Source organism: Pseudophryne corroboree, chromosome 10 (genome assembly GCF_028390025.1).
Source record: "Pseudophryne corroboree isolate aPseCor3 chromosome 10, aPseCor3.hap2, whole genome shotgun sequence".
Taxonomy (NCBI): domain Eukaryota; kingdom Metazoa; phylum Chordata; class Amphibia; order Anura; family Myobatrachidae; genus Pseudophryne; species Pseudophryne corroboree.
Window position 1 is genome coordinate 265835847 of NC_086453.1, and position 16120 is coordinate 265851966.

Below are 16120 nucleotides of genomic sequence, written 5' to 3' on the forward strand. Positions count from 1 at the left end.
CTTTCCACGGAGGGAAACTAGACGGGTAGCGTCTACCCGTCTAGTTTCCTTCACAGCGCCGCACAGCAACGGGGGCCACTGACTAACAGTAGCGGATCTTGCCATGGTGCAGCGCCCTCTGGAAGGCAGGCGCCCCGGGCAAAAATCCTGTGTGCCCGTAGCAAGATCCGCTACTGGTCAGCCATGACGCTAGCAACTCCAGTGGTCCGGCACGTCACCAGACTCCGCCCTAATGCATTTCCTCATTGACTTCATCAGAAGGCTGGCTATATATACAGTATATATATGTATACAGTGTGTGTATGTATATATCTATATATATCTATATATATATATATATATATATATATATATGCAGCGGTTAGGTTCGGCACATCGGTATGGGTATGCTGAAATACTTGCTGCGGTGCCCTCTGAGGATCAATGGCAGGATCCAGTATAGCAAAGGAGAAATCAGCGGCACTCAGCAGACTGGATATCCAAGTAAAAAGTCTTTAATACGGTCCTACGCCGTTTCGGGGACTGCGCCCCATCTTCAGGGACAAATCATACGATGATTTGTCCCTGAAGACGGGGCGCAGTCCCCGAAATGGCGTAGGATGGTATTAAAGACTTTTTACTTGGATATCCAGTCTGCTGAGTGCCGCTGATTTCTCCTTTGCTATATAGACCACCCGTGAATCCTGGTTAAGCAAATTAAGGGCTCCATCCACAAGTCCCACATGCCTAGCGGAATCGCTCTGTTTTAGCTCCTCCTTCAATCTCTCCAGCTTCTTCTGCAAAAGCCTGATGAGGGGAATGACCTGACTCAGGCTGGCAGTGTCTGAACTGACTTCACGTGTGGCAAGTTCAAAGGGTTGCAGAACCTTGCACAACGTTGAAATCATTCTCCACTGCGCTTGAGTCAGGTGCATTCCCCCTACTTTGCCTATATCGTAGGTAGCTGTATAGGCTTGAATGGCCTTTTGCTGCTCCTCCATCCTCTGAAGCATATAGAGGGTTGAATTCCACCTCGTTACCACCTCTTGCTTCAGATGATGGCAGGGCAGGTTCAGGAGTGTTTGCTGGTGCTCCAGTCTTCGGCACGTGGTGGCTGAATGCCGAAAGTGGCCCACAATTCTTCGGGCCACCGACAGCATCTCTTGCACGCCCCTGTCGTTTTTTAAATAATTCTGCACCACCAAATTCAATGTATGTGCAAAACATGGGACGTGCTGGAATTTGCCCACATGTAATGCACGCACAATATTGGTGGCGTTGTCCGATGTCACAAATCCCCAGGAGAGTCCAATTGGGGTAAGCCATTCTGCGATGATGTTCCTCAGTTTTCGTAAGAGGTTGTCAGCTGTGTGCCTCTTATGGAAAGCGGTGATACAAAGCGTAGCCTGCCTAGGAACGAGTTGGCGTTTGCGAGATGCTGCTACTGGTGCCGCCACTGCTGTTCTTGCTGCGGGAGGCAATACATCTACCCAGTGGGCTGTCACAGTCATATAGTCCTGAGTCTGCCCTGCTCCACTTGTCCACATGTCCGTGGTTAAGTGGACATTGGGTACAACTGCATTTTTTAGGACACTGGTGACTCTTTTTCTGACGTCTGTGTACATTTTCGGTATCGCCTGCCTAGAGAAATGGAACCTAGATGGTATTTGGTACCGGGGACACAGTACCTCAATCAATTCTCTAGTTCCCTGTGAATTAACGGTAGATACCGGAAACACGTTTTTTCACCACCCAGGCTGCCAAGGCCTGAATTATCCGCTTTGCAGCAGGATGACTGCTATGATATTTCATCTTCCTCGCAAAGGACTGTTGGACAGTCAATTGCTTACTGGAAGTAGTACAAGTGGTCTTCCGACTTCCCCTCTGGGATGACGATCGACTCCCAGCAGCAACAACAGCAGCGCCAGCAGCAGTAGGCGTTACACTCAAGGATGCATCGGAGGAATCCCAGGCAGGAGAAGACTCGTCAGACTTGACAGTGACATGGCCTGCAGGACTATTGGCTTTCCTGTCTAAGGAGGAAATTGACACTGAGGGAGTTGGTGGTGTGGTTTGCAGGAGCTTGGTTACAAGAGGAAGGGATTTAGTTGGCAGTGGACTGCTTCCACTGTCACCCAGTTTTTGAACTTGTCAATGACTTCTGATGAATGAGCTCCAGGTGACGTATAAGGGAGGATGTTCCTAGGTGGTTAACGTCCTTACCCTTATTTATTACAGCTTGACAAAGGCAACACACGGCTTGACACCAGTTGTCCGCATTTCTGTTGAAATAATTCCACACCGAAGAGGTGATTTTTTTTGTAATTTGACCAGGCATGTCAATGGCCATATTCGTCCCACGGACAACAGGTGTCTCCCCGGGTGCCTGACTTAAACAAACCACCTCACCATCAGAATCCTCCTTGTCAATTTCCTCCCCAGCGCCAGCAACACCCATATCCTCATCCTGGTGTACTTCAACAGTGACATCTTCAATTTGACTATCAGGAACTGGACTGCGGGTGCTCCTTTCAACACTTGCAGGGGGCGTGCAAATGGTGGAAGGCGCAAGCTCTTCCCGTCCAGTGTTGGGAAGGTCAGGCATCGCAACAGACCCAATTGGACTCTCCTTGGGGATTTGTGATTTAGAAGAACGCACAGTTCTTTGCTGTGCTTTTGCCATCTAAACTCTTTTAAGTTTTCTAGCAGGAGGATGAGTGCTTCCATCCTCAGGTGAAGCTGAACCACTAGCCTTGAACATAGGCCAGAGCCTCAGCCGTTCCTTGCCACTCCGTGTCGTAAATGGCATATTGGCAAGTTTACGCTTCTCCTCAGACCCTTTTAATTTAGATTTTTGGGTCATTTTACTGAACTTTTGTTTTTTGTATTTTACATGCTCTCTACTATGACATTGGGCATCGGCCTTGGCAGACGACGTTGATGGCATTTCATCGTCTCGGCCATGACTAGTGCGGGCAGCTTCAGTACGAGGTGGAAGTGGATCTTGATCTTTCCCTATTTTACCCTCCACATTTTTGTTCTCCATTTTTTAATGTGTGGAATTATATGCCAGTAATATATCAATAGTAATGGCCTACTACTATATATACTGCGCGCAAAAACTTAAATGCACCACAGGTATGGATGGATAGTATACTTGACGACACAGTGGTAGGTAGAGCAGTGGCCTACTGTACCGTACTGCTATATATTATATACTGGTGGTAAGCAAAATTATGCACTGTCCTACTACTATATATATACTGCGCACAAAAACTTAAATGCACCACAGGTATGGATAGATAGTATACTTGACGACACAGAGGTAGGTAGAGCAGTGGCCTACTGTACCGTACTGCTATATATTATATACTGGTGGTCAGCAAAATTATACACTGTCCTACTACTATATATATACTGCGCACAAAAACTTAAATGCACCACAGGTATGGATGGATAGTATACTTGACGACACAGAGGTAGGTAGAGCAGTGGCCTACTGTACCGTACTGCTATATATTATATACTGGTGGTCAGCAAAATTATGCACTGTCCTACTACTATATATATACTGCGCACAAAAACTTAAATGCACCACAGGTATGGATGGATAGTATACTTGACGACACAGAGGTAGGTAGAGCAGTGGCCTACTGTACCGTACTGCTATATATTATATACTGGTGGTCAGCAAAATTATGTACTGTCCTACTACTATACAGGTTGAGTATCCCATATCCAAATATTCCGAAATAAGGAATATTCCGAAATACGGACTTTTTTGAGTGAGATTGAGATAGTGAAACCTTTGTTTTCTGATGGCTCAATGTACACAAACTTTATTTAATACACAAAGTTATTAAAAATATTGTATTAAATGACCTTCAGGCTGTGTGTATAAGGTGTATATGAAACATAAATGAATTGTGTGAATGTATACACACTTTGTTTAATGCACAAAGTTATAAAAAATATTGGCTAAAATTACCTTCAGGCTGTGTGTATAAGGTGTATATGTAACATAAATGTATTCTGTGCTTAGATTTAGGTCCCATCACCATGATATCTCATTATGGTATGCAATTATTCCAAAATACGGAAAAATCCCATATCCAAAATACCTCTGGTCCCAAGCATTTTGGATAAGGGAGACTCAACCTGTATATATACTGCGCACAAAAACTTAAATGCACCACAGGTATGGATAGATAGTATACTTGACGACACAGAGGTAGGTAGAGCAGTGGCCTACTGTACCATACTGCTATATATTATATACTGGTGGTCAGCAAAATTATACACTGTCCTACTACTATATATATACTGCGCACAAAAACTTAAATGAACCACAGGTATGGATGGATAGTATACTTGACGACACAGAGGTAGGTAGAGCAGTGGCCTACTGTACCGTACTGCTATATATTATATACTGGTGGTAAGCAAAATTATGTACTGTCCTACTACTATATATATACTGCGCACAAAAACTTAAATGCACCACAGGTATGGATGGATAGTATACTTGACGACACAGAGGTAGGTAGAGCAGTGGCCTACTGTACCGTACTGCTATATATTATATACTGGTGGTCAGCAAAATTATGCACTGTCCTACTACTATATATATACTGCGCACAAAAACTTAAATGCACCACAGGTATGGATGGATAGTATACTTGACGACACAGAGGTAGGTAGAGCAGTGGACTACTGTACCATACTGATATGATTCTGGTGGTCACAGGTCAGCAAAATTCTGCACTGTCCTCCTACTATATACTACAATGCAGCACAGATATGGAGCGTTTTTCAGGCAGCGAACGTATAATACTGGTGGTCACTGGTCAGCAAAACTCTGCACTGTCCTCCTACTATATAATACTGCTGGTCCCCAGTCCCCACAATAAAGCACACTGAGCACAGATATGGAGCGTTTTTCAGGCAGAGAACGTAGATATTTGCAGCACATTGAGCACAGAAACTGAGAGAACGCCAGCCACGTCCTCTCACTATCATCTCCAATGCACGAGTGAAAAATGGCGGCGACGCGCAGCTCCTTATAAAGAATACGAATCTCGCGAGAATCCGACAGCGGGATGATGACGTTCGGGCGCACTCGGGTTAACCGAGCAAGGCGGGAGGATCCGAGTCTGCTCGGAACCGTGCAAAAATGGGTGAAGTTCGGGGGGGTACGGATCCCGAGGAACCGAACCCGCTCATCACTAATTATTGTGTGCCTGTTTAGTTGTTGCCTGGGTGGGGGTGAGGATGGATACTGCTGCTAGGGGAGCCATTTCTTTTTACAGCTGTCGCTGGCACCAGGACTGGCAACAGCCCTGTCACCTGCAACCACACAGGTGCGGCTGACGGTGCTGTGGAAGTTCACTGGGTCTCGCCGTTGCGCTGAAGGGGGCTCCCGATACAGTGTCGGACGGAGTTGCCTGTCTGAGACAGTTTGTGCTGGGGTAGTGGGGAGGCCGGGAACCGTCAGTGTGGGGCCTGTGTTGCCAACACTGTGTTTCCGCCACGCACCTGCGCGCCAACACATGGTGGGGGGGTTTGCAGCATTCTTGGTTGCACCTGTCTGTGCCGCCAAGGTGGGGAAGGTGGGTGTGCTACGTTGTGGTGGATTTGTACAGATGACCGGAGGGGTACTGTGGGGTACTGCTGTCTACCCACCCCTGGTACGTAGCCCTACCACAGGTGGATGTGGGAGGTGTTGCTGGGATTGTGACCCAGGTGGGTTTGGTGCTATGGGGTTAGGGTGTCCAGTGTGTGCTGCTCACTTATGCAGGGGGGGGGGTGTCTGGCCCATCTGTGTCTGCATGTGGGAGATGGTGGAGGGGGGATATGCACTCACCCCCCACCCCCCCACAAATACAATTACCTCTACCATCACCTACTGCCAAAGGGAGGACAGCAGCTTAGCTGCTTCCAGGAGGAGAAGCAGAAGCATTACCCGTCCCTCCCTGACTCACAGTACCTCTGGGCCCCATCCGCGGTACCTCACACACCCACTCCAGCACCCGCGATAGCTCCGGACCCCCTCCCCCACCCACAGCGACCCGCACTAGTACCTCTCGCCGCACCACCACATCCGCCCCTCCCCCACCCGGGGCAACCCCGCAACTGCTCCTCCCCCACCCGCAGTTGGTCCGGAGCACCACCTGCGGCATCCACGCACCCTCCCCCACCTGCGGCACCACCGCACCAGCCCCTCCCCCACCTGCAGCACCACCGCAACCGCCCCTCCCGCAGCACCCCAGGTTCCCATCTGCCTCTTCCCCGCACCCCCTACTCCCCCAACCAAAACACCTACTAGGTGATTCACCAGGTCCTGCGTGTGCTGTTCATGCCATTGCAAGGGGCTTCCAACCCTTAACCATTGCACGCCCTTTGTCCGTGCAATATTTAACCACTCACACAATTATGATTGGATGTAATACTCCATATAATAAAAATATTGCCCGCCACAAGGGTGCGCAAGGGTGTAGCCCCTTACGACGGTGTGAAGAGCGCCCGTAGGGCTCGATGAACCACCTAATATAAATATATATATATATATATATATATATATATATATAACAGACAAAGAGGAAGGGGGGTGCAAATCCCCACCCCCAGATTCCCTTCCGCACACTGAAAATTACCTGTAACAATCCCTGAACCTATCTGGTAATAAAATTCAGAGAATTCGTCACATATGTTTGCAAACACATGTTTAGCTGCTGGCCACTTCACGGCTTCTCTGATACAGCAGTCCTAACCTACATAATAGCAGTGCCCACATAGGGCCATGTAATTTGTCACAGTACGCCTCATGATAAAGGCTATTACTAAAACATTTCCAGACAGAGAGCTAACTTACTATATATATATATATATATATATATATATACACACACACACATACATGCACACATACATACATACATACATACATACATACATACAAACCCACGGAGATCCCCCTCACTAAATTCTGTGTTTGCCCCTGCATGTAGGACAATACTGTATTATGATACTAATGCTTTTGACTATAGTGGAGTCATCTTAATAAGTTATTCAAACAAAACATATGCAAATCAGCTCCCATATAGAACCTCTTTTTCCTTCCACATCAGTCTGATAATTTAGCATTATCACAATATCACATGACATAACTAACCTCTCTTCCTCCTCCTGCCATTGGAATCTAAGGAAAGACATAGGAACATGAAGACAAACACTAAGGGTGCGATATATTAACCGCAAAATTTGGTCAAAACTTTGAAAGCTGTGATTTCCAGTGGTTGGACCGTATTCACCATTTGTTTTAAGCACCAGAATGCAAAACTTTCTTGAGCTTATACCCGTTAGGCAACGACATTTAATAGAAGCAAATAGGCTTCTTTATGCAAAATTCCCTGAGAGGGATCCAGTAGGATCCCTCCCAGTGTCCCCCTCATCTTGTGAATGCACAGTATGACTCCCACTGACTGCATCATTGTGAGTGTACTTCCCTGGAAATGCCTGCCACATCACCTGCTGCAACATTATGGGCTTACCACCCAAGTCTGCCGCCAGACCCCTGTGGATGCACCAGGAGGTAAGAACAAAGGGGCCCAACATCATGCTACCAAATCCCCTGCCTGGCTCCTTCTTTACTCCTGGGCCACCCTACATACCCAAACATCATTTGTCCCTTTCTCCAGCCAACACTAGACACTCCCAACCCCTGCACAGAAATGTTTGCAAGTGTCTGCATCTGGTAGTATGCCACAGTTCCTTTGGGCCGCAGCAACATCTCAGGGCCCTACATGAACAATTTTTCCACCATACAGATGTAGCCTCATCTATGTTGTCTATGGCGTTAGTCCCGATCACGGAGTTGCAGCGTGCATGGGCATAGGGAGGCTCACAGAGCTTATCATGGCATTTGGCGTTATCGGTGAGTGTAATACCTGCGATCATCCACCAGATGCCGATTTTTAAAATCACCATTGCGCATGCATGTGGTCTCCATTGAACTACAGTACACTATAGCACAATAACTACTTTACTGTACACTGTATGGGCAATGCTGTACGAGCGTGTTATTACGCTATTTAAAATACACTGCGGCAATGAGGTCCCGTAGACAAACCAATAAATAACAATAGTGTATACAGATGCCAACAAACGTGTTAAAGCAATGGTCCATTGACGTTATGTTTATGTGAGCTATAAAATTCAGTTAAAATGGACTTAAAGCTTAATATCTCTGGTTCTGGGGGTCCAATCAGTTTATAACTGGGTTCGTATGGAAGGAGAGATGAGTAGCTACCAGAGGATACCAACCTCAAGTTTCTGTGACCCCCACAAGGCTAACGGCAAGTGTCGGAACCCATGGTGGTCTGAATTAACGGGCTTATAATAGTCTAGGGAAAATGGGTCCACTTTTTGCACCCCGATATCTCCGGTTCTGGGTGTCCCAGAGACTCAAGATTGGTACCATATGAATGAGGAGACTCTTGGTCGAGGGCAGACCAGCCACTAGTTTATGTGACACTGCAAAGGGAAACGGCAAGCAACTTTGTGTCGGGTCCTCTCCAATTGTACACCCACCTTGCACGGAGTGCAGGGTTTCTGGCTAGATAGAAAATACTGTACAGATACGCTAAGCACAGTGTTTTGGCATCCAGGAATTTAGGGAGGAGATTTTATCTCTCCACATTATACTTATAAAGATAACACTTGCCGCTGTAGCCTTTAGAGCAGAGTATGTTACAAGCTGTTCATGTTACTTAGTATTCAAATAGAAAATACTGTACAGAGACACTAAGCACAGTGTTTTGGCATCCAGGAACTTAGGGAGGAGCTTTTATCTCTCCCCATTATACTTAGAAAGATAGCACTTGCCGCTGTAGCCTTTAGAGCAGAGTATGTTACAAGCTGTTCGTGCTACTTAGTACTCAAATAGAAAATACTGTACAGAGATGCTAAGCATGGTGTGTTGGCATCCAGGAACTTAGAGAGGGGATTTTATCTCTCCCCATTATACTTATAAACACAACACTTGTCGCTGTAGCTTTTAGAGCATCTCTGTAACCCAGGACTCATGAGCATGGCACGCTGGTCACTTCACCGCGTGGCCTCGATGCCTGGTGATAGAGACACAAGCTTATGTGTAAGTGTAAGCAGTGATCCCTTCCCATGGGTTTTGCTGTATTGACTATGAGACTTGGACGCTCACATACAGTACTGTATTCTAACGTCAATGGACCATTGCTTTAACACGTTTGCGTCTCTATACACTATTTTTATTTATTGATTAGTCTACGGGACTTGGACGCTCACATAACCCTAACGTCAATTGACCATTGCATTAACACGTTCGCTTTGATAATGCTGATTTGATTACCTTATAACCTTCACAATAATGGGTAAGAGACTTAATACGCAATTGGCGTATGGGGTACCGTAAGTGTACGCACTTAGCGTAGCATACGCTCGGCCGTGATCAAGACGCACATGCGGCACGCTCGCTCACAGCTTAATGCGTGGTGTCGAGCACGCTATAGGCGAGCGACTACCGTAATGCTACGCTACCAGCGTAGCGGACGCTCGAGACCACGAGGAGATCACGAGCAGCGCAGACGCTCACAAGATGACAATCAGTAAACCTTGAATGTAACACACAGAAAGGATACTCTTATACTGTAAACCTTGTACTGAAACACTGTAGCGATATAACGCTGCTTAACCTGATTAACACTAAAGCTGTTTGAGCGATCGAGACGCTCCTATTACCCACTGCAATGTAATGAACACACGATACCGTGCTAAGGATCCAACACCTTTACTAACAAGCTTTTAAGTTATATCGAAAAAGGTAAAACAGTTCACAAGTCATACACTACAGACTAACATATAATTCTAACAGATTATCTAGACAGAAATATACAATAACGTTACAATCTTATACTATAACAGAGAGAAAGGGAATGGCCAATACACACAGAGAATAAGTTGGTTTGCAGAGAATTACTTACACACACTGGGAACGATCGCTGCGCAGCCTGGTACCAGCTCCGAGTTAGTCAATATGAAAACCGTTTGTGGAGTGAGAGAGAGCTGCCCAGGCTGGCTGATCTTATATACACTGAGTACAGTATACTACAAAGGGACCTATAATCTCATTGTTCATTGGACACAGGAATGTCTCCTCGTATCATAACAAAAGGTCATAGGTTAGTTTGAACAGGTGGGCTGTGACTATATCAAACTGCTCAAGTGGGAGGGAATCTGAAGATTCCTGCCGCATGGGTAATGAATCGCAAATATATGAAATGTCCAGAATCTACTAATGGCCATAACTATACGCAGGAGCGATTAATCTTTACCTAACCAACACCGGATTGTTGCTATTAAAATGTTCTTTAGTTAGGTACCAGACACAGCTGTTCAAACCCTGTCTGACCATTCGTACCATACAAAGAGGAATTCCTCTGTCCAGCGACCATTTACATTAACCAAACTTACAGTCATTATTAAGGGGAACATTATCTATAAAACATACTATTTGGTTTTATTATTAAACGATTGAGTCGCCCGCTAGACGCACACAAACTCTACCGTAAATGCACATACCACGCGCTCGAGTGCATGGCCGAGGCGCCATCACGCGGCTGCGTATATCCGCACGCATGGGAGAGAATGTGCACGTGCAGCAGGCACGCGCATGAGGTGAATATATGGCAACGTGTAGCATGATATTTTTCTGACTTTGACAGTCCACCCTTTGGCAGTCAATAACTGCCACTTCCTAAAACAGTTCAAAAAGAGAAAAATATATGTCATGTATAAATACATTTCTATGATTGGGTAAGGGAGAAGAGAGGAAGGTGGGAAAAAGGTATGACCTAGTGAGATAGTAGAAGCATGTGTGTATGAGTCCATGTTTGAGGGGTCATGTATCATCGTGCCGTACGTGTTTTAAATCAAGCTTCGAGGTATTGCGAAGTATACATTTGAATTCCTTCTTATCCCGTATTACGGGCCTGTGGATGGGCTGTCAAACTTTACCGAGCTCTTTTCGGCTTTTGTTTGCAACAAAATGGGGGAGCACATTTTAGTTGATGATACATGAATGGGGGGATATGTGAGTGCTGATATCTGTGCCTATGTTCCCTATCGACTATGTGTGTCATTACCTGAAGGTTGTAGAAATGAAGATAAGCAATTATGGTAAATGCAGTCATAAACTATGTGAGTTTAATATACATTTGTTGATTGAGGTCTTGTCTTGTGTCTTGTCTCGATGTACATGTTGACTGTAGTCTCTTTGGGCTTTTGCTATAATGCGAGCAAAGCCGTTTCAATGTCCATAAAATTTTAAATCACTAAAGTTCTGGGCTAGCGTTTTCATTAAAGTCACTAGGGATATTGGGGGCCGGCAACATAGTCCATAAAAAATCTTTGTATAAATGTGGTCTTCAAATCCTTCTTCCAAGCGAGTCTTTGTACCTTGGAGAAAAACAAAGGAGAAACGGGTGAAAGAAACGGACCGTGGAATCACATTTTCATCACAACATTGTCTCTATCGTTGGCTCATACATCAAATTTGTTGTTGTTAGTACAATGTCCTCGTTCCTTAGACTCATCACCCTGGTATTACTTTTACGCTTCGCTAAAACCCGAACGCATCTAAATATTAGACCGACCAATGTGATGACACCCAGAATACACAAAAGAAATTTCCCTACATCCATAATAATACCTTGGGCCCATTCTCCTAAACCAGAGAACCAATTTCGTGGGTTCAACCATGACACCCAACTGGTCAGCTCATTACCCACAGCAGCGAGTGTGAGATTGTGTTTCCTTCGAAACGCCCACTTTAATTGTAAGATGTCATCCATCTTTTGGTCTATGACCTCGGCTGGGTCCTCCGTGCTGTTTGTAATGTACGTGCAGCATTTGATTCCATATTGAGTTGCTAGGGTAACACAATACCCGCCTGTCACAGCTGTGAGGTAATTGAGAATCATCCTATGCTGAACCAGTTCTGTTTTGTAGGCTTGTAACTCTTTCCCAGTGTACCTAAATGTTTCGTCATACATTTCGGTGATATTGTCTAATAAATTTGCAAGCGCAGATATATATTTGTAATTTATCACTCCTCTGGCGGTGCGAGTGATATCTAACGCGATTAGGAATTGAATCCCGGTGGATTCATGGATCAGGTCAGAGGCCGGATGCTCTGTTTTCTCTATCAGGTGCCGCTTAACGATGTGCTCGTAATGAGTGTGAGTATAAGGAGCTTGGGCACTGCGGTGAATATCTTTCATTTTAGTGTGGGATACAGTCATTACCTCAGCCAGTACTTTTCCAATATAACATAACCCTTCTGAGTTTGGGGCAAGCCACTTATACGCCTTCCTCCCGCATATGAAATATGCATCATCGGGGAGAACATATGGGACGGAGTGTGACATAACCATATTACAAATTTTCCATGTGAACTCTCCTAACCCTAATTCTCCCATCTGTTTAGTACACGTATCAGTTTGTACGATCTGTGCACAGTATCCTGGTGATACCTTCTCCAACTCGCATGATCCTACTTCCTAAGGTGTACCTATACCGAAAGAATTTCCTATGGTCGGCTATCTGGCGTATAAATTCTGTGTCTATGGGCAATCTGTCGGCTCTATGTGAGAATGTCATGGTTTGATTACTCCATGACACTTCCCAATTTCCCGGCTTTCGGGGATTCGAAATGTTAAAGCACACTAAGGACCTATCCACATGATATTGGTGGAGCTTCAAACTAGGAGGACTAGAGATATTAAACCTCTTGTCCACCGGCCTCCCACCACTTAGCTCAAGTACCTCTCCTACAGTTAAAGGGAATGGTACTAATCCTGATTTACTATGGCCTTGAGGTACTTGAGAGCATACCCAACAGTCTGTCTGGTTTAACACTTTACCCACTAAGGAGTGATAGTCACTCAATGGATGCCGGTCCATGTGGACATTAAAACTGGACTGACATTTCTTTATGCACCCATCCTCAACTATATTGTCACAATGCCTACAGATGCAGTTCTCTTCAGCTAACAATCCTTCACAATTCCTTCTATTGTCAATGCTACCAGATCGTTTTCTGATACTCGCCTTTACTCGGAGATTATGTTGTTCTTGGAAATCTACGCCTGCATCCTGGTCATCAGAACCCATTCCCGATCCTTTCTCGACCTCCATGGTACTCTCACCGAAACAGACTGCTCTGGTCAACATCAGGGTCAACAGGAAAATCCGGATCACAGTCTCTTGGGGCAAGTCCATCTTAGAGGAGTAAAAGGAGAAAACTAAGAAGGGGGAAAGGAAATAGGAGGGAGGTGGGAGCTGGAGAAAATAACAAATGGGAAAAAGAAATCTGGCTCGACAAGCTTCCGGTCTTATTATTCTCAGCGCTCAGGTGTCGTCTCAATCCTCCCTGAACAGACACTCTAGTGATACAACCTCTACCGTCTGTTCTTTATCACGGGACCTCTCTGGGTCAGTGACCTTTTTACAATGAGACGAATGGACCCAAGTCTCTCTCTCGGCAACCTTCAAAGCAGTTGTGCTGGTCAATAAGACTTGATATGGTCCTTCCCATCTGTCAATAAGGCAACCTGAGCGTAGAAAATTCCGTATCATTACATAATCCCCAGGTTCAATGTCATGACAATTACTGTCTGGCAAATCAGGAATCACCAACTTTAGATTATCATTCTGATTCCTCAATTGCTTACTCATCTTAACCAAGTACTTTACGGTTACTTCATTGTTACATTTCAAATCATCCTGGGGGTTAATCATAACATGGGGTTGTCGACCAAACAGAATTTCAAAGGGAGACAGATTAAGAGGGGACCTGGGGGTGGTTCTGATGCTGTATAATACAATTGGCAAAGCTTCCGGCCATAACAGTCCTGTTTCAGTCATTACCTTGCTCAATTTATTTTTAATAGTGCTGTTTACTCTTTCCACCTTCGCGCTCGCCTGGGGGCAGTACGGAGTATGCAGCTTACTATTAATTCCCATCAACTTACACATTGTTTGAAAGACTTCACCTGTGAAATGGGTACCCCTATCACTTTCAATTATTCTAGGGATACCGTACCTACACACAAATTCCTGCACAATTTTCTTTGCAGTAAATACAGCGGTATTTGTGGCCGCAGGAAATGCTTCAACCCAATTTGAGAACACATCAATACAGACCAAAACATACTTTAAATTTCTACAAGGTGGCAATTGTATGAAATCAATCTGTATTACCTGAAAAGGACCATCTGTCGGAGGGATATGGGATGGCTCTGTCGGTATTGCCTTTCCGATATTCTTCCTCAAGCAGGTGAGACATGTCATCGCTCTTTTACCCGCGTGGGAAGAAAATCCTGGGGCGCACCAATAAGCTCTTACTAGCTTACACATCCCTTCTTTGCCTAAATGAGTCAGCCCGTGTGCTGCTTCCGCTAGACTTGGAAGGTATGCTCTGGGTGCCACTGGTTTACCATGTCCATCTGTCCAGAGTCCTGAGGACTCCTGGCCATATCCTTTTGACCTCCAGACTGCCTTTTCCTGTGGGGAACACAAATTTTGCATTTCACACAATTTCTGTGTGTTTACAGTATTAAATACCATCAGTCGTGTACTATCTGTTTGTATGGGGTTACCAGCTGCTGATTTAGCAGCTTCGTCTGCTCGGCTGTTACCAAGTGATACCGGGTCTTGGCTATATGTGTGAGCTTTACACTTGATAACAGCCACTCTGTCGGGTTCCTGTATCGCTGTTAGAAGTCTTTTAATGTGGGCTGCATGCGCTACGGGTGTGCCAGCTGCCGTCATGAAATTTCTGAGGCGCCATAGGGCTCCGAAATCATGGACTACTCCGAATGCGTACCTAGAATCTGTGTAAATATTGGCTGACTTGCCCTTAGCCAATTCACATGCTCTGGTTAGGGCAACCAGTTCAGCAACTTGTGCTGAGTGAGGTGGGCCTAGCGGTTCTGCTTCTATGGTACCTTGGTCATCTACGACTGCGTATCCAGTACACAAGTCTCCCGAGTCCGTCTGTCTGTGACAACTACCGTCAGTGTAGAAAGTAAAATCTACATCTTCCAGTGGGTTGTCACTGATGTCAGGCCTTGCCGTGAAATTGTGGGTCAAATATTCCATACAATCATGCATGTCATCCCCTGTATTAAATCCTCCTTCACCATCACTCTAATACTCCACCCTTTGTGCCTGTCCAGGCACACATGGGAGATACGTTGCAGGATTTAATGCGCTGCATCTCCTTATGGTGATGTTTACGGGGGCCATCAATGCCAATTCCCACCTTGTAAACCGCGCTGATGAGACGTGTCTGGTTTGGGCAGAATTCAGTAAGGCTAACACTGCATGTGGTGTATGAATTGTGAGGTTGTGTCCTAGCACTACATCTTCGCTTTTTGTGACTAGCAATGCTATCGCTGCAACACTTCGCAAGCACGTGGGGAGGGATCGCGCTACCGTATCTAGCTGAGCGCTGTAGTAAGCTACCGGCCTGCTGGCATCACCATGCTTCTGGGTTAAGACACCTGCTGCGCACCCAGCACTCTCTGTTCCGTACAGCTCAAAGGGTTTCCCATAGTCTGGCATACCTAATGCTGGTGCCTGCGTTAGGCACTGTTTAAGTCTCTCAAATGCCATCTCAGATTCGTCTGTGTGCGAAATCCGATCAGGTTTGCTTGATGAGACATATATACAACAAGATGAGACCATCTCCTGCAAAGGTAAGGCCAGTATGGAAAAACCTGGGATCCAGTTACGGCAATACCCACACATTCCTAAAAACGTTCTAATCTGTTGCTGGGTTGCTGGGTTTGTGGCAGGGTCATGTCACGAATTGCTTGAATTCTATCAGCGGTAAGGTGTCTCAGTCCTTGTGTTAGACAGTGTCCCAAATACTTCACACGGGTCTGGCATAATTGTAACTTGTCTTTGGAAACCTTGTGTCCTGTGTCTGAAAGATGAAACAGGAGCTGTTTCGTATCTCTCAGGGACGCTTCCAGTGAATCTGAACACAGTAGTAAATCGTCCACGTACTGGATCAATACTGCTCCACTCTCTGGTTGGAAAG

The 16120-nt window shown here is 45.6% G+C and overlaps 1 protein-coding gene across 3 annotated transcripts in view; it reads left to right on the top strand.

Annotated features, from left to right (window-relative positions):
• The window catches only part of ALG9 (ALG9 alpha-1,2-mannosyltransferase), a 579895-nt gene that overhangs the window by 557096 nt on the left and 6679 nt on the right, over nucleotides 1-16120 (top strand). The window lies entirely within an intron of this gene.